The 24,050-nt window shown below is 31.5% G+C and overlaps 1 protein-coding gene and 1 long non-coding RNA gene across 3 annotated transcripts in view; one reads left to right on the plus strand and one right to left on the minus strand.

Moving 5' to 3' along the window:
• The window catches only part of LOC123657608 (suppressor of lurcher protein 1), a 252,203-nt gene that overhangs the window by 129,807 nt on the left and 98,346 nt on the right, over nucleotides 1-24,050 (plus strand). The window lies entirely within an intron of this gene.
• On the minus strand, nucleotides 9,228-13,397 carry LOC123657769. 2 transcript variants are annotated; one of them, XR_006743762.1, is made up of 3 exons: nucleotides 13,221-13,397; nucleotides 12,311-12,431; nucleotides 9,228-9,446 (listed from the first exon to the last, which is right to left on the minus strand). It is a non-coding gene; the product is annotated as an uncharacterized LOC123657769 (long non-coding RNA). The 2 variants fall into 2 exon arrangements; XR_006743763.1 differs by lacking the exons at nucleotides 12,311-12,431; nucleotides 13,221-13,397 and adding an exon at nucleotides 11,095-11,233.

Raw genomic sequence — 24,050 nt, forward strand, 5'->3', positions numbered from 1 at the left:
TTTGTTAAACATTTAGAGTTTCGAACAAGTGATCATAATAATATTCGGTGGATTTTAATTGAATAGTGCGAGCACCGCGCTGAATGTACTCTAGCGTTTTGTGGGTGATTCGATATTGAAAGGCAAGACGCTGTGACTAATTTCAGTTGCCGCAGATTATTGAGAGCTGTGTAAATGTCGTCTCTAATTCGTATAGGTGAATAAAATGCGAGACGGGATGCTCTGCGTTGCGATCTTGGTCGTGATGCGTTGTCAGTCGTATTGTAATATCGAGTTGGAGACTATTGTATGTGACCCGGGTGTGTGTCCCTCGTTATGGCTAGCCTTGATTAAGTTCATACAGGTGACACAAATGCAAGGCGTGATGCTCTGCATTGGCGATGTAGGTCGTGAAATGTAGTGTGTCCCGCTTAGTGTGACATTGAGGATACTGACTATTGTATAGTAGTATATAACTTCTGGTACATTGTGTGTCCCTCGCTCTGTCTAGCTTGGAGTAGTATAGGCGCCATGTGGTGCTGTGCACAGCAGTACTCACAGTATTCTTGATCTATGTTACGATGCCTTCAACGATGTCTTCCGTTGATTAATTATACCGGAATCACGAACGAATGTTGCTTAGCGTTGCGGAGTTTATTACGATGATCTTAGTGATTGATACGCTACAGCAGTGTGGGACCCTCACTGTGAATTTCTTCTATGATGTTTGAGCATTGATCGCTTATGCGGATAAGCGCTTATTATAAATGAATTGTTCTAATTAGCTTAGAGTAGGGATCCTGTCAATAATATTAGCATGTCATAGCTTTTTTTATATATATAAATAGGTCGGCAAACAAACGTACGGCTCACCTGGTGGTAAGTGATTACTGTATCTTAGAGACGTCTGCACCATCATAAGCGTTGTAACCGCGTTGCCGACTCTATCCCAATTTCCCCCAGGAGCTCTAGTCACCTTACTCACGAGCAGATACACAACATTGCTTGAAAACAGTATTAGCTTAGGACGCTAGTTGTGTATTACTATGTCAGATATAATATACTAGCCTTAGTCAATGGTCCCAGTAAAAATCTAAGGTACATCATAATCTGGTTGGCAACTAAAGACCTAAAGTTGTGAGCCTATTGTGAGCCTGTAATATCCCACTGCTTGGCATAGGTCTCATTCCCCATGTAGGAGAAGGATCAGAGCTTAATCCACTACGCTGCTCCAATGCAGGTTTGCAGATATATTCCCTACTATGAGTAACGATCGCTATCAGGTGTACATAACAAACGGGACCAACGGCTTAACGTGCTAAAATTTGAAGTCATTATTAGCGGTAGTCCTAAGCTTGTGTGTCGAATAGACTGGTTACTTAAAAGAACCAGTCGTTTATAAGAACATAAAAAAGTTTACTTTCGTTTGGTTTACATTCTATTATAATAAGTTTTCTCAAATTCTCAAACACACAATAGGCTACCAAAAAAAAAAACATTAAAATTTTCGTTATCAAAAATATGACGACCTTTTGCGTGTTTGGTCATATTACTTGATACAATTATCAAAAATATTTCTCGCTTCTACGTTAGGTAAATAAATATTTTATTACGTAAGGTTACTTCGACGTTTCAACATATAAAGTAGTTTTATCACTGTTGCAACTTTGCAAAATATATATATTATATTAATATTATTTTTCCCTCCTTAGATACTGAATCAAGTAACAGCAAAAAACAACTGATGACTTTCAAACTGATATATTCATATTTTTTTACTCTCGCACATCTCTCTTTCATAGTTTTTCACTCTTGCTTTAACCTCATTTTAGTGAGATTGACTTACTAACTTAGTTAAATAAATAAATAAATAAAAAATATTTCAATTTACTTCAATACTTTATTATTTATAATGATTGACAATCAGCTTGACTGAAATCTCGATTCAGTGAAAAAGGGATATTTTTTATTATATTGTGTTGTCTATCTTTTCTTTTTTTATCTTCTCTTATATCTTACTGCTTATGTTCTTCGTGTTTTGGGACCAAGTGGCTAGCCTGAAATTGAAAATGTTGAATTTTATTTGATATTCTATCAAAATAAGAACAATATTTAGGTTTATCCTGCAAAGCTTAAGGATTTATGTTGTCTGATTTTGCTACTTTGAATAAAAATTGTTGTATCTCTAACTGATGACATGGCTTAAAGCATTTAATAGTATAATACGATGTATCTTATGTTTTTCCGACAAATAAATACGTTTATTGGGTCTATTTTACGTTCCTTGTTCTCGGAAAAAAATCAGTTCATGTAAACTTTAAACAATAATATGAAAGAGCCGATAACTAAGTGGAAGGATACTTGAGTCGATGCGATCATCAAACATATTAGTTTTGTTCTGTTTTTTTTTTAGATATCCTCGTTTTGTAATTAAGATGGTTTTCGATGACAATAATAACAATAATAATCACTTCAGACTTAATGGTTTTCATTAGGATGACCGTGCACTTTACGGCTAGCGTTTCAGTTGCTGTTACCACTGTGTCAAAGTTAGATGAGAGAGATCACCATGACGTATCTTCTCGTCTCATAAAAATGTCATAATTTTTTTTATTTCCTAACATATTCCAAACATGCAAAATCTGCTTGTATAAACTAGAATACGTCGTAGTCATAATAAAGTTAAGCTGTGTGGCTACGGCATTAAAGAATATAGCCACCCCATCTCTTCCCGTTGGTGTGGTAAGAGGCGTCTAAAGGATAACACAGTTACACTACCACCTTGAAACTAATAAAGCCAACCGATGGCGGGATAACCATCTAACTGCTGATTTTGAAATACACAGGCCGAAGACGGGCAGCAGCGTCTTCAGTGTGACAAATGACTATGGGCAAAACACATCACCTCCACAAGTTCGCGCAATTTTTGGCGCGAACTTGTGGAGGCCTATGTCCAGCAGTTGACTACAATACGCTGAAATGATGATGATGATTAATAAAGTTAAGCTGTTAAATGTTGTTAATACCATTTTAAATACTAACCACTTCGTGAACTTTGTCTACAGCTTCGTTAAATCCTTTCTTTATGTTCTCTGGGTCCATAATCTCAGAAATCTTGTCTTTTGCATTTTTGGCGAAATTCTCTAAGTCTTCCTGGATTTTATGGAATGCGTCTGGCTGTTGTTGAGGTTCTTGTATCACGTCACGTTTCACGAAAGCGTGAACCTAATTAAAAGAAAAATTAATTATTAGTATCTATTTAAATATTAGTATCTATTTTTGTTTTGAGTTTAATTTATTTATTTAATCGTGTCATAATTGCGCATTGTTTTCCATACTATTTTGAAGACATTAAATAAATATTGTAATTTATTACTTTGTTAAAGATATATAATTCTAAGATGTTAAATATCCATTTATGTAATACTAATAATATATAGAAATACTAAATAATAAGTTCACGTTTTGATAAAGCCAATTTCCAAAGAAAATAAAGTCTACACTTAATAAGAGTTACTTACACTGACAAGGCAAACAGCCAAAAGGACGATCAACAGCTTGTTCATTTTGAATTTTGAGACGACCTCACACTACGCTTCTTGTTCAAGAACTAAATTTCCTTATTTTATCCGGCCTGTTATTAAGACACAATCATTTTCGTCGGTCTTATCTGACATCAGAGGTCAGCTCCAGGAACGTCATTAGTAAATTAGTTTGCAATTATTACTAATGCGCTACTGCCAATCATCTATTTTACCGTTTTGTGTTCTTTTAAAATGGACAATTCGAATATGGCAAAATATTTTGGAAATTTCCACATTGAACTGATAGAGTTAGTGAGATAGTTTAAGTGAACTGAGAATCGAAATAGACTAGCAATTTAAAAAACTGGTCTTAAAAGGTTAACGATTAAAATAAACATGAGTAAGAAAAAAATTGTTAAGCATATTTTTGTTATCTTTTAATGGCACACATATCGTGTGTGTTTGATTGTGCACAACAAAAAATCTTAATTCTTTTTCGATACCAAACTGGAATATTAGCATAAATGTTAATTAAATTGCCATTAAGTTGATATTATATGATATTTATTAATTAATATATTTTTTTATGTTTTCGTGTGAAGGACAAATAAAACAAAACCAATAAAATCGTTCAAAATAAGTGATGTAAGTACCGCTACTTGTATAGAAACGTTTGAAACACTTTTTCGTCACATTAAGGCTCTACTAGAGCACCTCGCGCAGGTACTTACTATAACGATGTCGTGTCTACACGAAATAGATGTCCTTAGAGTTTTCTTTGCCAACAAAGCATAATAGGTGAAAAAGCTAACTTCAGAATTATACTTTTTTATTAAACTAAAATTATCTTTTGTAAATAAGACTACCAGTAATTGAGTCTCAACAGAGGTTCTAAAAGATAGGATTTATTTTAAATAAATAAAAATAGAAATAAAATAGCTTGATATTACAGGTAAAGTCACGGGATTTTTCTTGAAAACAATTTAAATTGACTAGTAACAAATTTAAATAAAGTTGTGATGCCACAAACATAACAATATAATTGAACCGGAAGAGGATTTAAATTGTACTTCATGATTATTGATAATAACAGTTTTTAACCGACTTTCAAAAAAGGAGGAGGTTCTCAATTCGACTGTATTTTTTTTTTAATGTATGTTACATCAGAACTTTTGACTGGGTGGAGCGATTTCGACAAATTTTGTTTTAATCGAAAGGTGGTGTGTGCCAATTGGTCCCATTTAAATTTATTTGAGATCTAACAACTACTTTTTGAGCTATATCTAATAATGCGTTTTTACTTGACGCTTTTTTCGTCGACCTACGTTGTATTATACCGCATAACTTTCTACTGGATGTACCGATTTTGATAATTCTTTTTTTGTTGGAAAGGAGATATCCCTAGTTTGGTATCATGATAAGGAAACCAGGATCTGATGATGGGATCCCAGAGAAAATGATGGAAATTTTTGAAAATCCGCAATAACTTTTTACTGGGTGTACCGATTTTAATAATTTTTAATTTAATCGAAAGCTGATGTTTGTCATGTGGTCACATATAAATTTCATTGAGATCTGATAACTACTTTTTGAGTAATCTTTGATAACGCGCAGTTACTTGAGTATTTTTTCGTCGATCTACTTTGTATTACTCGTCGATGTAATTGAAGTCGGTTTTTTTTTTGTTTGCGAGCAAACACAATTATTTATTTTATATACTTATGTGTAAGTATTGTTGTTTTTACTATATATTTTCTTGTACTTTTGGTACTTCATATAAATTACGTAAATTTTAAAAAACGCTAGCTGATTTGCATTTATTATTAAATAATTACTATTATTCTCAGAGGAAAGTACTGTAAATGTTAGTTTAGTAGCAAAAGTTTTATACAATGAAACCAAAAATAGAATAATAAGCTAAATACTTACCAGAAAAATGATGAGAACGAAATTTTTTGACAAAAAAAAATTTTATTCAAAACGATGAATGTGTTCGAAAAAGAAAATTGCGTGATAAATTCCACTATCCACATAGGGCGAAGTGAAATGGACGCGAATCGTTTTCAAAATAAACACGTAAATCTCCTTCGATCGTCCCAACGTTCACTGGCAGAGATGTCGGTGAAATATGCTCTGACAACCGTTACTTTCTTTTATATTTTATCGTTTAAAAACTATTCGCCATTAACAGTTTGGTTATTATAATTATTTCTAATAAGTTTCTTTGAATCTTTACTTGATTTAAAAATATAAAGAAAAATATACCACAATACCATTTCTAATTGAGAATTTTATTACAACAGTCTTAACACTCAGACTTTATATTTACATGTATACAACAATAGTTAAAAATGAAACTTATAATAAGTACAACTGAACATCATAGCAGTCGGGAAAACGAAACTAAAATGTAAGATTTGCAAAACTAATACGAGTTAGTTTTTAATAATAATATTTATACCATCATTAATGATTGCAGATTCAAAGCGACGAATTACCGCTATCCGTTAAATCACGTCGCGTGGTGTACTCTTGTGACGTTGCATTACAATACTGCAAACGTGCAGTCCAGCGGTGATATGACTAAGCCCTAATATAACATGAACTAGCCTCTGTTTCATCAACAACTAATATTGTATACTATGTCAACGATTAGATTTCCGAAGCCAAACTTATATCCGATTAGTTCAAACGTAAATCATGAAACATTTATTTTTCATCTGTACATATAATGTGCAGGTCAAGCAGGCCATATAAAGCACTACAAGAACACACAAACAATCATTTACTTAAGCACATGACATTCTATATATTTTAAAATGTTATTATTATCCTATAAAAACTGTTATCATTATAGGAAAGTCTTTTTGGTTGTCCTTTTTAAGCAGTGAAATGTCTGAAAATTGCTATACAATATTGAGTAATGTAACAATGAAAATAATCGTAATAATCGTATAATAATGTATGCATTTTATGCACTCGTGTAGTTTGCACGTATAAATTTTATAGATCATTAGAACACAAATAAAGTTTAATTCTTGTATATTCATTTAATTTTCTAACATTTAATCTGTAAATTTTATTTAAAGCCATATCAAGTCTCCATTTAACTCTTCCAAGTAATAAATTTCCTACCATTCCTTGTTATCTTCGAACCGCAATATTTGTAAATGACCTCCTTAATATCATAAGCCGTCGTGATCTAGCGATAGAGCACAGTCGACCCAAGCGCCTGCTGTGCATCTTCAGCCTATAGTATTTGTTTAGGACGAAACCGTTTGGTTTGTCATGGTTTCAAAATATTTATTTGCTTCGCGATTGATAAACGAATTTTAAAAATATACTTTAAAATCTTACTGGTATAAAATCATCATGTAGTATTTGGTCTGAATACATATTATGTAATCACACTATATTGATTTTCAGTTTATTCAATCAAAGTTTTTGTAGTTAACGCTAATGAAATTTAATTGTTAAAATCTAAATCCGTGACAAGGAATATATAAGACAAGCTTGTATAGATAGAGTAACTTTGTTAGCGTGGCTATATAACTATAGATAAATGTGTGATTGTACAAAAATATTCATTCGAGCACGATGTTGTTTTTAAAGTAAAATAAGAGAATCTATAGTAAAACAAAACTAACGCAAAATATATGCAACAATAATATTACAATTGCTCCGCTGACAAATGTTGCATTAATGTCATACAAATAAAATTTACATAATAAATATATACAAACAGCGCCACGCGTCAACCAACATAAGTGTAACAATGTTCATACGAGTATATATTCAATGAAAGATTATTTATGTGATAGAGAAGCTAAGGTATACGTACACTGAAAGTCATTACTAAAATTAAATGTAGGTTTTTAAACTGTCATGGTACAATTTTGAGTACTACTACAACAACTGTAATCAAGGTATTGCAATTGCGTCAAAATATTGAGAACTCAAAATGACTAACACAGTGTGGTAAACGACTACGATATTTTAAATTAAAATCAAAATCAATGCATTTTATTTATAATTTGTTATTTTTTTTTTTATTTAACTTTTGACTTCCTAGTAATTTCGTGTTGTTATAATTAATTTCTGATAACCAAACAACTCCAGATACGTAATAAAAAAATATTTTAATTTTATAATGATAATACAAAAACTCTCTGTAATTTAATTACAAAAAATAAATGGTTTCGATAAATAGTGAAAACCAATTTATATGCTGGCCAGTTTTCGGTATTTCAAATTAAAAAAAAAACTTTTAGTGGAGAAATAGTTTACAAAGGAATCTCTTTAAGATGTTTGTTCACAAACTACGTCTTAATGATATATTTGGTATGTTTGGGTTCGCCTTAAAGATAAAGTATTTTAATAACAACTTAAACGACTCATTGTGTTTGTAATTACTAGAATTATTTTTATCTTTGTTGGTTTTTTTACATTACATTTGAATAATGCGAATTGTTTTCTTAAATTATTATATCAAAGGTGGAAAAACGTGGAATGGTAAAGGCTAAAATTATTTTCTATAAATACTTTTTACAAACAGAGTATACCATAATATGATGACAAAGTACGTTGGCCAGATAAGTAGAATTATCAATTTAAGTAAAATAGTTACAGTATACGAGCATTTTTTTTTTTATATCGCTAGTTCGGCAAACAAGCGTACGGCTCACCTGATGGTAAGAGATTACCGTAGCTTATAGACGCCTACAATACCAGAAGCATCGAAAGCGCGTTGCCGACCCAATCCCAATCCCCCCCAGGAGCTCTGGTCACCTTACTCACCAACAGCAATACAATACTGCTTGAAAACAGTATTATTTAGCTGTGGTCTTCTGTAAGGTCGAGGTACTACCCCAGTCGGGCTGCTCCATATTTTGAGCAGGAAATTCCTGCTGTGCCCTACCTCAGTTATCAGTCTCAGTATTATGCTTTCAGTACAATGCTTTTAAGACGGTTAATAATAAACTATCACAAAAAGTTGTACCGAAAAATATTTGGCCTTCAACCGACCAATCTTGTCCACACTTTTGTTCTTATATTAGATTATTAGATAATATTATATAATATTGCATCAACTTAAATTTAAAAAAGACAATTTTTATCCGACATGATCGGGTTTTAGTTTTAAATTTTTTTCTTGTTATTAAATTTATGAACAACTAAAATTTGACTTTAAAACTGTCTCAAAATAGTTTGACAAAAAAGATTCACATTTTGAATTAAAAAATAAAAAATGTTTTTTTTTGTGTCTATAATCCTCTAATAACTACATGCTTCATTTTTGATTACTTTTAAAATATCTACCTACCTTACTTAAGCTATTAACTTTCATATAATACTTCTTTAACCATTATTTGTTGTATAATATAAAAATTAAAAAAAAACAGCCTTATATACCAACATGGGCAGGCCTACAAAAATGCTGCTCGAATGCGAAAAAGATATTCAGGAGAATCTAATAACGCCTATCCTTAGGTTTGAATTTTTATTTTTCAAAATTATATGGGACCAACTTAGGGGTTTCCAATAAAAAAAGAATTATCAAAATCTGACTACTCTGTAAAAAGTTATGCGTAGTCATACATATAAAAAATATATACGCGTCGACTTGAGAACCTCCTCCGTTTTTTCGTCGGTTAAAAAGCATTACACTTAAAATCTTTCAAATATATATTTAATAGCAGTTAAAAATAAAATATATAAACAATATTTTCATTCATAACATCTTTTATTTATCTCGGAATTATTTTAACAGTTATTTCGTATTGCGAACGATGTCATGAGCACGTACAGTCCGGAATCACGTATTCATTGTTTATCAGTTGTTTTAATAGTATTCGTTTTGTCACTCCGCTAAAATACACTTGTTTTATTATCATTACATTTGTCGTTCATTTTGCTTTGGATTTGATTGCGTCCCAATTACAACTGGAAATAAATAGACATTAACAAAGTATAACATTTTAATTAGATACCTAATTATATTGATTGTAACAATTGAGTCTAGCTGTTCATTCCGAAAATTTCCTATTTCTGTGTTTGTTCAGAAAGTAATTTACTTGTATGTATTATTATTCTAAATTTCCTTCTATATATATAATAAGTTTTATAATAATCGCTTGAGTTATTTTTGTGTGAAAGAGTAGAAAAACCCAATCGATCCCCATAAGGCGATTATATGTGTGCGGGATTAATTAAACATTAGCATCATCATCATTTCAGCCTATTACAGCCTACTGCTGGACATAGGCCTCCACAAGTTCGCGCCAAAAATCGAGTGAACTCATGTGTTTTGCCCATAGTCACCACGTAGGCGGGTTGGCGACCGCAGGGCTGGCTTTGTCGCACCAAAGACGCTGCCGTCTTTGACCTGTGTATTTCAAAGCAAGCAGTTGGATGGTTATCCCGCCATCGGTCGGCTTTTTAAGTTCCAAGTAAGTAGTGGAACTGTGTTATCCCATAGTCGCCTCTTCCGACACCCACGGGAAGAGAGGGGGGTGTGTTGCTGCGTGGTTACGGCATTAAGAATAAATAAACATATTAATAATAAAATAATTAAAAAAATATATTAAATCAATGGATGACGTGAACATGGCAAATAAATTTTCATATGTTCTTACTCAGTGAAAGCAGTAGAAACTGTTCTACTCAAAGATATGAATGTTTAGGAATAATTTCTGAGATATACGTTTATCTTAAAACTTATATTGAGAGTTCTTCTTGATTATCATAATTTCATAGATGTTGCAAAAATTGGGTCATTGACATGTGGGTACTTTATATTACAGTGAGGAACTTGTTGAAAGAGGTTTAAAAGTTGAAATAACGTAAGACGTTTACGTTAGGTATTTCATTTAACGTTAACCCAAGGATATCAAATGAAATTTAGTTATAAACTTCTCTCTCACCACTTTGGAAATTGTATTAAGTTCATCTCCGACGAGGCCGAAGAGGGGCTTAATATGTTTTTCCTCGGCCTCATTTACAGCCACGACTAACGACTCCACCAAATTAAATTTATTTAATTTTTTTTTTTTTTTTTTTACAAATCCGCGTCTAAGAATTATAATAACAACATACGTCTATTGAAATAGTTCCAAACAATTATCAAAAAAAAAACTATCTCGGTTTTTAAAAATAAATGTATATACATCAATTATTAGAACTTCCTTTAAAGAACTGGGGTTTTTTATATTGACAATTTTACAAGTATAGACAATTAAAAGAATTGTATAAATTATATGAATCGGAAATTGTACTCAACTCGCTTTTTAACTAGTTTCATTCGAGTCACTTATCTTTTTTAATTATATACTAAATTTAAATATACTACTAACTACTTAATATTCCGGAATACAAAAATGTACGTATGTTCTCAACATACATAAGTTTCTCTATTGATAAAAGAATTTTTATAGAGGAAAAATGAAAACTTTTAGAATGTCAGGTTTGATGGACACAGCTGCATTTTAGAGAGAATATTAAAATGAAAAAAAAAATTATGGCTTTTTTATTCGAGATAGATTTAAAAAAATTACATTATAAAAAAGTAAAATAGTATTATTTATACACTTACACTTTGTGAAATGAATGAAGCGCATTTTTAAAAAACATTTTAACATTTTCTAGACAAACCTATCAGTCATTTGAGTAATAATAATATGTAGTTATCCTTTCTTATTTACGAGCAAATTGAAACTCATAAATTACAGAATAAAAATTATATATTTATATTGTAAACAAATCAAGAAAAAGGTAAACTATTTACGTAATATGTATAAATCCTGTACTTTGGTTGTTCACATAGGAATGCATAAATACTCGTTTGTGTTATTTTATATTATGCCGTAATTCGTTTGTGTTATTTTAAGTAAGCACAATATTAGGTATATCATAGACAACTGTGTTGCGTTTTTATATAGAAGTACTTTTTGATTAAGGTTTACTGTCATTTGTGTTATTTACTTTTATTACGTGTTTCTAGTTTGTCAAATTCGATAAAATCGATAAACTGTCATGGTTATTTCACATTAATATTATCAAAACGAGAGTAAGAAGCGTGTATGATATTATAATTATATCACATATTATATGCCTAGTAGGTATAATGTTCAGTAAACTTTCGAACTAACAAAGTACCCCGCTTCGATAGTGGTTTTTTTTAATGAAAACAATTCTAAGTTAGTCGTTTTTGTATCGAAATAATTAGCAATTTTGAATATTTAGTTAATTTGACAAGCCAAAAATACATTTTACTTGAAAACAGTTTGTAAATGGGCTTAGTCGACCCTGTTCGTGAACAATTTTTATTTATTTACCCTTTAAATTTTCTTTGAAATCTGAAGAAATAATCGCTATCGTCTTTCAGACAAATTTATTTAATGTAGCAAGGTAATAAGAAAATAATTGTGTAAAAAATGTATGATATATTTTATATAATGTGTTACACTTTTACATATAACAGTAAAAATAAATAATAGGAATTTCATTAAATGCCAGTGACAAATGAAAAGTATATTTAAATATAATAATCTGTAATCTCAAAGAACTTCCATATAGACAATTTTGTAATAACATTTTACTCGCGTTTAGCATAACTATTTTAAACTATGCAACACAATTTTAGTGATATTTCAGTAGTTTTCTTAGTCTAATCCATCCATAATTCACACATAAAATAATAATACATTTAAGTAATGAGGAAAGCAATGTTATGTACATTGGCCCCTATACAAAACAGTATGATGTTGTAGTTACTGCACCCAGCGCCCCATTATCAGTGCATTTTTCACCTTGTTACTAAGCAGCGACAGAAGAGGCACTATTGTCAGGTACAAGTTGGATAATCATGTCGTTCAAACACTCATCACCATTTGGAGATGATTCACCAGACTGTCCCGAAAGAACCTCAAACTGAAAAAAAGATAAGACAGTATAAATTCACTTTTCTAACATGGCGTTATAAGCTGTTGCACCTTCCGTTATTCATAAGAAACCCATCTTCAGGCAGTACAACAAAATAACACTATTTTTCTTAGCCTAGAATAAATAAATAAACAACGTACGTTTTTATAATTATAATCTTTTTACAGATATTAAAATATAACATGAACAAATGTCGTAATAGCAAACTTCAATTAGCTTTTTATATAGCTATAATTATACTCGCAAACTAATGTCGACGTTAGAATGAATAAAGTATAAGATATTGATAAATTGCGTTCATGTGATACATTTACATTTATTGATAAGTGTTTTTTTTTTAATGTGTAACATGCGTGTGTGCGTTTATGCTTGTATTTCTATACGTATGGTTGTTATTAAACTATATTTACTTTTCTTAGTTTAAGTGAATGCCATTAACAACATTTTCGATAATAACATTTCAAGACTAATGTTACAAGGTAGGGATTTAGACAAGGACTAGTAAGTAGTAACGTACAGAATTAAGATAATAGTTTAAGTTGAAGACACGACGTGGCTTATCGTATCTCACAATATTTTGTGTATAGTATTCTATTGTCACAATTTTCAGAACCTTCAGACAAACGTATAATCTATTGTAATATAGTATTTATTTTGATTTGCTAATGAAGTATCCAACAAGTGACGACGATGATGACAAGACAAATGATGTTCAATTAATGCAAAATTATTGAACTACAGCGAGTGAACAATAAATAGTTAAATCGATAATCTCACCCAAAAATTGATGTAAGGTAATATAGTGTCCAGTGCTTTAGCGATTTCTCCATCGACGTCTTCAAGTTCAGACGCTACTGACGATATGTGATAGTTGACATTCTTAGTTGAGTTGTTCACGAATAAGTGAAGTGCATCCTCTGATTCTGTTTTGCTTTCAGTTTCCAGAGGCAAACAATGTACCTGTTGAAAAAGGATTTTAGTTTATAAAAATTTAACTTATGCTTATCTTAACTTGTGTTTTAGTGTTTCAGCACTTTCTTTGATACTGATATGTTTATCAAACTTAAAAAAACAAACAAATTTAATGTCAATAATACTATGCTAAATGGAATATTAGGTTAACAAATATCTCAAAATTGCTTCTAAAGAGACTCTTCTATACATATAAATAAAATTGATTGACCATCTGTGTCTTCAAACTAATCGTGTTTTTTCAATCTCCCCCATGAACTCTGGTCACCTTACTCACCACAAGAACATAACACTGCTTGAAAGCATAAAGCATATTTAGCTGTGATCTATTGTAACTTCGACTTGACGCCGCGTTGGCGCAACGGTTACAGCCATGGATTCTACGTGTTGCGCTGGCGGTTGCGGGTTCGATTCCCGCACATGACAAACATTTGTATTGGCCATACAGGTATTTGCCTTGGTCTGGGTGTTCGTGCAGTCCTTATGGGTCTCCCCACCGTGCCTCGGAGAGCACATAAGCCGTCAGTCCCGGTTGTTATAATGTACACCTGATAGCGATCGTTACTCATAGTAGGGAATATATCTGCCAACCCGCATTGGAGCAGCGTGGTGGATTAAGCTTTGATCCTTCTCCTACGTGGGGAAAAAGGCCTATGCCCAGTAATGGGATATTACAGACTGAAGCGTATTGTAACTTCGCGGTACTTCCCTAGTCAGGCTGCTGCAAATATTGAGCACGATATTTCCTATTGTGGTCTACCTCAGTTATTATGTAAATACAGGATTTGTGTATTATTACTATTTAAAATAATCTAAATAACTAAAAATATCTATAGATCTACTAATATCATTTTTAAAGAAGAAACCGAACTACGTAAACTATAAACTAAGCTACTACGTTTTGTTGATGACCAAAAAACTAAATCAATCTCTTGTCCACATAGTCAATCAATTTCAAAGTTTGTCTTCTAAAATTAGCAATAAGCTATCTCCCGGCCACTGATAATTACTGGCAAGGTTTCTTAATATATATATATATATATATATATATATATATATATATATATATATATATATATATATATATATATATATCAGTTATCTAATTATATGTTATCAAATTATAGGTTATCAAATTATGATAACCCTAATAGTTTCGTACCTGCCCCTCGGTATGGTATTGGTTATAAAGGCTGTTATTGAAATCATTTAGGTTTTTAAAGAGAAAATAAAAATACTAGTGACTAAATCAGCCACTAAGCATACCATTGCTGGGTGTGCTCAACATCAACTGCCTATCTTTTGTCGAGCCTATCTTTACAATTTAAGCAAATGGTCAAAGTTTGTTCTACTACACTACTATACTTCACTATGAATTGAGGTAATTATCTACCATTATAGGAGTCACCAATTCTACGTAAACTCTCATTATCATTCCGTGACAAGAATTAGGACAAACGCCTTTATCTACTCTCCGAAATACGGTAAAGAGACATAAAAAAAAATACAAAGAAAGTGTATTTACTGTAATTTGTAAAACATGACATTACTTAAGAAAATGAGAGCTTAAAAATAAAACTTACATAGCAGAGCAACGAAGCTAAAATCAAAACGTAAATATTGTTCGACATTTTGAAAGAAACCAGCACAAATACTGACACAAATAATAAAATACTAAATATTTGTGTAAACCGTACCCGTTTAAATATAAATGCATTTCCGTGACTTTAGAAATATTCAAAAGTCACGTATAGCGTAATTATCAGTTCCGGACGCAAACGCTCCACTTCCAATAAGCTGTTTCAACGTCGAATGCACTGATAAGGATAGTATTTGTTGTTAATTGTCAAAACAAACTTTAATTACCTAAGGTAGGTTCCATTTTTTTTATTTTACTTTTGTCATATAAAACTGAATAATATATATATTTATGGGAAAAACGTTTTACAGATAAATTCTATTACTGGCCATTTAATAATTAATAGTAATTTAAACATCTCCCTTTTGCTATAAGTATCAAAGATACACGGTTTAAAATATTTAATATTATATCAATAGTAAGTAATTTTTGAGATATGTAAACCTATTCTTTGATTACTTTCAAATTAATTAATCATCACGATGTTTATAATGTTGTTTTACTTCACACTTATGTGTTGAAAAAAAATGTAAAATTAATTTAAAAAATCGGAAGACATCAGAAAATGTGTTGTAATAGTAAATTTTGCAGAAGTAAATAAATAATTATATCCAACATAAACATCTTCGTCTTTTCCTAAGATAGGCCACTTAATGGCTGCGTTTAATAGTAACAGCCGACCTATATTGGTATTTTTTGAAGTGAACTTCTTTAGAAACATAATTTGATATATGGTAAAAAATACAAAGTGCATATTTTCGAAATGACATAACGTTATTGCCATTTGCTTTATGTGGATAAAAAAGGAGGAAAAATGAAAACAGTTGCTTAAAAATATTCTAAATCCCTGACTTTCACATGCTCGCTCAGGTTTCATAATTTTTCATCCCTTGAATAGGTGTTTGCATAAAACGAAGGGCACACACAACGACTTCCGACCCGGAAACGGGGGCGTATCAAGCAGAGCTTTAACGTGAGTGTTGCCTAACCTTTTCTTAAGTTAAAATGATACACCAATAAATTATTCTAGTGTAGATATAAAAGTTTTTTATTCTCTTTTGATTTGCACCTATTTCAAGTTTTTTTTTTTTAAACTAATAACACGAAAAGTATAAAATCTCACAATAATAACACACTTACATAAATCTCACTATAATAACACATATACAGGATTTTAATGACGGTAGAATACAGTAAACTTTTTTCGCCGTACAAGTATTGTGTGCCTTTTTGTAAGTTCTATATTTTTTTTTTATGAATATATAATTTAGTAATACCTCTAACTTATTTTACTTTTAGTATTTATTCCAATATTGTTACACGCGTAAGTGTCTAATTACTGACCACTCTTTTTAAAAGCCAGTAAAAGTGAGTCAAAGATGTTTTAAGGTGAAAATCAAGTCACACGAGTCTAATAGCGCTAATCAAAGCTCCTTTGTAAGACAATATCTGAAGTTAACACCAACGCCCATCAAATCGCTACTTAATTGATACCTAGACTTTATATAATGAATTTATTTTGTTTTTTTACTTATTTACTTTTCAAAAATTTTATTACCAATTCTGATGTCTCTACATAAGTAGACCTTTCGATCAAAATGAGGTTTTTGTTTTTTTTTATTTTTTATTTTTATTTTATTAAGGTATCATCGCTACTTTACCCTATATTGAATTACATAATATGTTTATAAGATTTATCTAGTTCGGTACGAACTTCTGTACGAACTACTTTAACCCGGTAAGAAACTCATTCAATATTAACTAATTTCTCGTTTATAAGTCAGTGTACGTCATTTTAAGTTTTTAATAGTTTTATTAGACACATTTTTAAAACACTGTTTAAAACTCCGACATATCAGTTTCTTTAAAATAAAAACCAAGTATGATCCTCACGTACTCTTAGTGCCTTTGTTAGTATTTCTGAACAAAGGATGTAACGCTAACTTGGTTAAAGTTGAGATGGGATGATACATAAAATTCCTTTAAGTTTTCCTTGGGGAAAATTGAATATTAATGATGCAGACGAGTGATCTGACGTTGATACAGTGATTGTGGAATTTTATTTTATCGTGTTTTACTATCACCTACTGAAAACTATTATCGATTAAAATATTTATCATTTCTTAAATTTAATTTTATTTACTACCCCTACTAATATTATAAATGTGAATTTAAGTTTGTTTGTTACGCTTTAACGTGAAAACTACTTAACCGATCATCATGAAACTTTTTACACATATTCTTGAAGGTATTAAAAGTAGCTTAGGATACTTTTTACTAAAAAAAAATAATGCAAACGAAGCCATGGGTAAAAGCTAGTAAATAATATTAAGGGTTCTGTTGTCAAAGATTATACTTCTATACCTAATAATAAACAATAGGGTAGATATGCGTGTGTGTCAAATACATGGTGGTGTGTATAATGTTTTTTTTTATTGATTTAATGTATTTTTATATTATAAAATATATTATTATATACTTTATTGCACTCAAAAAATACATGTAAAAACAACATAGGAATAATATTTATGGCAAAGGTGGACTTATCTCTGAAAGAGATTTCTTCCAGTCAACCCATGGTCATGAGTAAGTGTTTAAGAGGAAAGGGTACCGAAGAGACTTTTCAAAAATAGGTATTTGAATAAAATGTTTCTGTCGCGCTGCATGCCGCTACCGCGCCCCGCGCCATCTCCGCCCCGTTTTTTCTATGTGTGACTGTCGTGTTGTTAGTGTGCGCCGGCTATCCAGCTATTAATTGTTGACGATATTTTAGTATTCGCATCTTTCGTTTGTGATTGACTACGAGTACATATAGCGCATAGTGCTATTTTTCTGAATTTGGCTTGTTTTATTGAATTTGTTCTGCATCGTATTGCTGTGACTCGGCTTACTATTATTGAATTTCGTAAACTACTTATTATTTATGTTTTATTATTTTGAATTGGATACTCTTTGTGACTTGATACATGTCTATATTTTTGTGGGTAATTATCGAAATACTTAGGTACTTTATTTATGAATTAGGTATGTAATTACATGGTTGAGGTGTGTGTAAGAATGGATAATGAAATACATACATAATTATAGTGTATACATGTAGTACATAGTATAAGTGTAAGTATAGTATATATATGTAATGTAGTACATACACAGTATAAAATGTTTGCCTTAGTACCTATATAATTTGTAATGTCTCATGTTTGTCGCAGTTATTAATACATGGGTATAGGTTATATATATTAATTAACATATAATTGCGGCGATATAACAATGGTTAAAAATAATATTATAAATAAAAAAAAAAAACAAGAAAAGCCGCCTGCGTGAAGAACAACTATTAGAAAGTCAATTGAAAAAAAAAAAATAAATAAATTACACCAATTTCAAACATTATGTACTGTACACTTACAAAAATCATGAAGGCGACTTTTTCAATTATTATTTTATTTATGTTTTTTTAGTTAGGCAAATTACGTAATCGATTGAATTTTTTTAAAGAGTGGTTGATTAAAATGACATAACATAACAATACACTTTATTGAACACCAACAGAAAATAATAATACGTATCAGATTGATTTTTAACCGACTTCCAAAAAAGAAGGAGGTTCTTAATTCGACTGTATTTTTCTTTTTTTTTTGTATATATGTTACTTCAGAACTTTTGACTGGGTGGACCGAGTTCGACTTGTACGCAAAGGAAAAAAAGCCGACTTCAATTACATCGACATGTAATACAACAAAGGTAGACGAAAATATAGTCAAGTAAATACGCGTTATTAAAGATTACTCAAAAATTTCTTATCAGATCTTGATGAAATTTAAATATGACTACACGATAAACATCAGCTTTCGATTAAATTAAAAATCATCAAAATCGGTACATCTAGTAAAAAGTTATGCGGTATAATACAACGTAGGTCGACGAAAATAGTCAAGTAAAAACGTATTATTTATATTACTCGAAAAGTTGTTGTTAGATCTCAAATAAACTCAAGTGAGACCAAATGACACACACCACCTTTCGATTAAAAAAAAAATTTGTAGAAATCGGTCCACTCAGTCAAAAGTTCTGAAGTAACATACATAAAAAATACAGTTAAATTGAGAGCTTCCTCCTTTTTTGGAAGTGGGTTAAAAATAGAAACCGATTTTACACGTCTATAGAATTCCTAAGTCGACAAGCTTGAACAGTGAAAGATTTAGTATAAACGAAAGAGGAGTGAGAGGGAAATTCAAGAAGTAAGCTTTCCTCAGAACGAAAACTGCGTTCATTGGAATCACTAAGAAACTTAAATCGTCGTTTTAGATAAGCAGGTACAACAGGATTAAAAAGAATAGAGTAAAGTAAGTTGAGAATATACGTATTCCCGAAGTAGGGAATTGGGTGCCACTCAGGGCGTAACTACTGCCGTATCAGCCGTATCAATGATACGGGGCCCCCTATTTACAGGGCCCCTAAGGTGTGTAAGCAAAAATTAGTAAAATGCTATCCACAATGTCACTTAATCTTGTGCTTCCTGGAAAAAAGAATAAAAAAACTGTCATACATACCTATAGAGTTTTAACTTCAGAAATGACTGAAGTCTGAAAAGCAGTCCCCTTTTATCCGAGTCAAGCGTGCCCCCAATTGTTGATAACATTCTGTATCGTTTATTTCGGGATTCAGTTAATCATTATGAACAATGAATTAATCTCTTTTATATAAGAATGGGGCACACAAGCAGACGAAGCCATCTGATTTATAACGGCTACCGTCGCCCATGGCCTTTAGAGAAAAGATGTAGACACTAGACGCTTTAAAACCCCCAAATTTTAGCAAGGTCATTCCACACTTTGAATGTACGCGGAAACATTGCGCACGAAGCTCGCACATTGGTTGCAAACCACTGGTGGATACAATTAGCACCACTAGATTTCTTGACATCGAAATAATGCAGAACACGACAAACGACACTGCTTATAGTGCACATTACGCATCGCGTGTTCGCACCGTGGAATGCTCGGTGGTGCTTTTCCCTCATCGTCAAGAGTTGAATTCGACGCAAAAAGAGTGCAAAGAATTTCGCTTACTTTTTCGCATAATATGCCAGAGAGCCTTCAGGTTCGCGCAATGATGGAAGTGTAGACTAAAAAAAGTTACCTTCGACAGCTTTTGTAAGAAACAAAAGGCATGGGTTCCATTTGGAAAGCCCAATAGTCTCTCGCCAATTCTGCTGTGTTTGAACTTTGCCCTAGCGATTTACTACCTGTAAGACCTGGAGGCAGCGTTGAATCTCTTCTTCAGGTTATGCGCCTGTGAATCCCCCATATAGATGCGGAAGATTCATAGGAATTCACTAATAGTATTGGCCTCACAGGCTGAAGCGAACGATCCCCCGCATCTATTGCTGCAGGTCAAGGCTAATAACTCTCCAGCTTGGAACTACAAGCTCTTTAAATTAGCTTAAAATCCGAAATTCAAAACATTCATTCCATTAAAGAACTCATGGAATTATTACTGATAAAATTCAATAGCCTTGCATCCAATTTTCCGGAGGTATTAACTTGATGTTTTTCAAAACTAAAACTGATAAAAAATTACCTAAGGATTTCGATGGAACAGGAACAGCTACAGCAGACTACACTCACTATTGTCTATTCTAGGAGGAAGTTATAATTTATAATCAATAAATATTTATTTTAATTCAATGCAAGCATTTTTTGTGAGAAATCTTTACCCATCATTTGCCTGCCCCCCCACTAATTTTGATACAGGGTCCCAAGGTTCCCGGGGTTCCAAGGAATGCTACGCTAGTGGCGCCACTTGAGTTTTTTACGCAATTGAGAAATATGATTCTATTTGCGAAGTCCAAATACGAATCGCATAGGTACATAGATTCGACCAAATTTAATAATCTGCTCCTCAGTAATGTCAAGAAAACAACTAAGCAATTTTTTACCGATGAAAAAAAACAGAGGAGGGTCTAAAGTCGCTACGTACCTATATTTATTTATGTTTGACCATTCATAGCTTTTTACAAAGTATTCCGAAATTGATAAAAAAATATATTGGAAAGAGTAAACCCCGAAGTTGTTTTTCGCCTAGGAGGCGAGGAAGAAGCGCGGCTCGCAGATTGCTTGGCATAGGCATGGGAAAGAGCAGTCCTAATTTTTTAAACTTTCTTATTGTATTTTTTATTAGTATTACGGTAATAATAATCATAATATACTTTTTTGAAATCCTTGTATTGAGCCCTTTTGATACCAAAAACAAACAACACAGTTATTTACCATAATTATCATTGTTATTTGTTAGCGAAACCCTTCGCTAGCCCAGGTTTACACAGTGTTACAATAAAAACCGCATATACAAATACGGTTTTATTGTAGTTATGAAAAGAGAAATTATTTAATTTTGTTAATACGAATTTTAGAAAATATCGACTAAAAATAACATCACTAGTGTATCGATATAATTGTCGACTATGAGGCATCACTTCGCTGGCGTATATACGTATTGCTTTGACCCTTCCCTCCCCCAGACCTATCCCCCAAAAAGCAAGAAAGGGACAACTGCAGCTCAGACCGTTTTAGGTATATAATTTTTGACCAAAACAGTGTTTCGTAGTCGACTGTTTTCTCCTCAAAACATGGCAATTTTTTAAAAATTTTTTTTTTAGAAAATAAAAGAAGACTTCGGCTATGCCCCTATGTTTTCATTTTTTTGAAAATATGCATATATTTTTTTTAATGAGTGTCTGAAAATGTACAAAAAATTATGCAATATTTCGAGTTTTTGAAGTCTCCTAATTCCTATGATAATAAGAATATGAAAAAAATCAAAACATAGGGGCATGGTCATGGCAGCAAAGAGTTCTATGTCACAAAAATATTTGATCTAGTGTCATTATCCAGGGAGAAAACAGTCGACTACGTTTGTATGGAGAAAGACCCGGTACCCTTTCCTCTTAATATAGCGAGGCAAACAGTGCAAGAAGATTTACTAAGAACAAGAAAAAAAAAAAAAAACGTAAAAAAAAGAAAAGATAATAAATTTTATAAATCTATAACAAATACATGTATAGATACATACCAAAATACAAAAATACACACTCACATACATAAACATATACAAACTCACTACAATACATACGTAAATACATACATATTCTATAGATGATTACACATTTGCTAGTGAAAGCAATAATATAGAAAATAAAGAAATATATATATATATATATATATATATATATATATATATATATATATTAGCATTCTGCAACCTTTTTCTATATAAACTATAAGCGTGCGAAATTTCATACTCCTCCATCCGCGCAATTTTCGTAAAAAGGAGTGCAAAGTTTTGGTTTTACGTATTAATATATACATATTAATGCATATTAATTAAATTAATGAGCATTATATTTGAGTAATCATCAATAACTTATATATTTTAATCAGCGCTAGTATACATTTTTACTAACTTTTAATTGATAACGTGAGTTTTTCGTATTATAAAATGAAAGAGATTTTAAGGCACTTTATGATTTTTGTGTGTATACCTAGGCGCTTTATGTATTTGTTGCTATACCTACTTTAATTGTTGTTACAAATATCTAAAAATAAATTTATTAAAATAATAAAATAAATTCATAAAAAACTTCAGTTTTTATAATTAAAACAAAATTGAAAAATTTTCGCAAACGTTTCGCTTAAAAGTACACTTTATAACTGTTAAACGTAATGAAAATGTAAAATATAAATTGTTTTCAATTTATACTAACTTTCGAACGAACTGGCAAGGACGAATGACCTCTTATATTTTTGTAGAGAAAGTTTTACGTGCGTTGTTAGGATGGAGTTGTGGCTTTAATAAGATTTTCTTAAGACTTCGCACGTGTTTGAGGATACGAGACCTTAGCAATATGTTTACTTTCAAACTTGTTACAAAACCGTAAATTCGTTAGTGAAACAGATGTTTTGTCTAACTTTAATAAATTTTGAATAACGAAAAATTATAACTGTTTTATAATAGCAAATAACATTAGTTTTTTAATTTAATAATACCTACAATATCAATATGGTAGGTATAATTTTGTGGTAGTAAATAAATAAACAATAATAATATATAAATAAATGCTTCACACTCAATGGCCCCCAGTAAAATTTTCTCCACAAGCGCCCAGACCACGACATACATCTATATGGCCAATACAAATTTATGTTGTGAGTGGGGATCGAACCCGCAACGGCTAGCGCATCAGCCAGTGCTGTGACCGCTGCACCAACGCGTCATCAATAATATTCTAAATTCAAAATGTACGAGTAGCTAATTCTTACTCTTATTTTCTTAAATTTGATTCTTCGAAATTTAAGCAAAGTTGCATATATACGCTTTATTTATTTATTGCTCATGTTAAAATGTTATTAATTTCTAGACTTTGTATACAAGGCTATCGCAATTTATACCCCGGAGCCCTTTATGGGAGAACCAGTAACTGGATAAAAACATAACGCTGAACCCTCCCGCTATTACATTGAGCGGTTTGTAACTCTATAGTACGTACTACGCCACGCTACATACGATATATACGTAAAACTTATTTCATTTGCGGATAAAAATTCACATCTACACAAATTATTGAAAGGTTTTATCAGCAGGAGTTACAGGAAGGAATACTAATAAATTGCAACGTTTTTTATTAAAACTATTTTTTATCTGTTGGATACTATTATACGTCAGATAGCGTTATTGATAACCGGTGACACAGGCACATATAGTATACATATAGATTGATAATGAAATCGTCATCCGTTCCGTGTGTATTGCTCCTAAGACTTAATGTTTATTATCTGATGCCTGAGATAACGAGAAACTTACGGCTAAACGTGGTTTACGAGATAAGATGTTTAATCAAACGTGGCTGAGTGTTATCCATAAAGTTAACCAAATAAGCATCTACACGTCTCAGGAGGAGACCGTTCTATTAATTTAATATATCTATATAAATAAAA

This window comes from Melitaea cinxia, chromosome 11 (assembly GCF_905220565.1).
Source record: "Melitaea cinxia chromosome 11, ilMelCinx1.1, whole genome shotgun sequence".
In the NCBI taxonomy this organism is placed as follows: Eukaryota; Metazoa; Arthropoda; class Insecta; order Lepidoptera; family Nymphalidae; genus Melitaea; species Melitaea cinxia.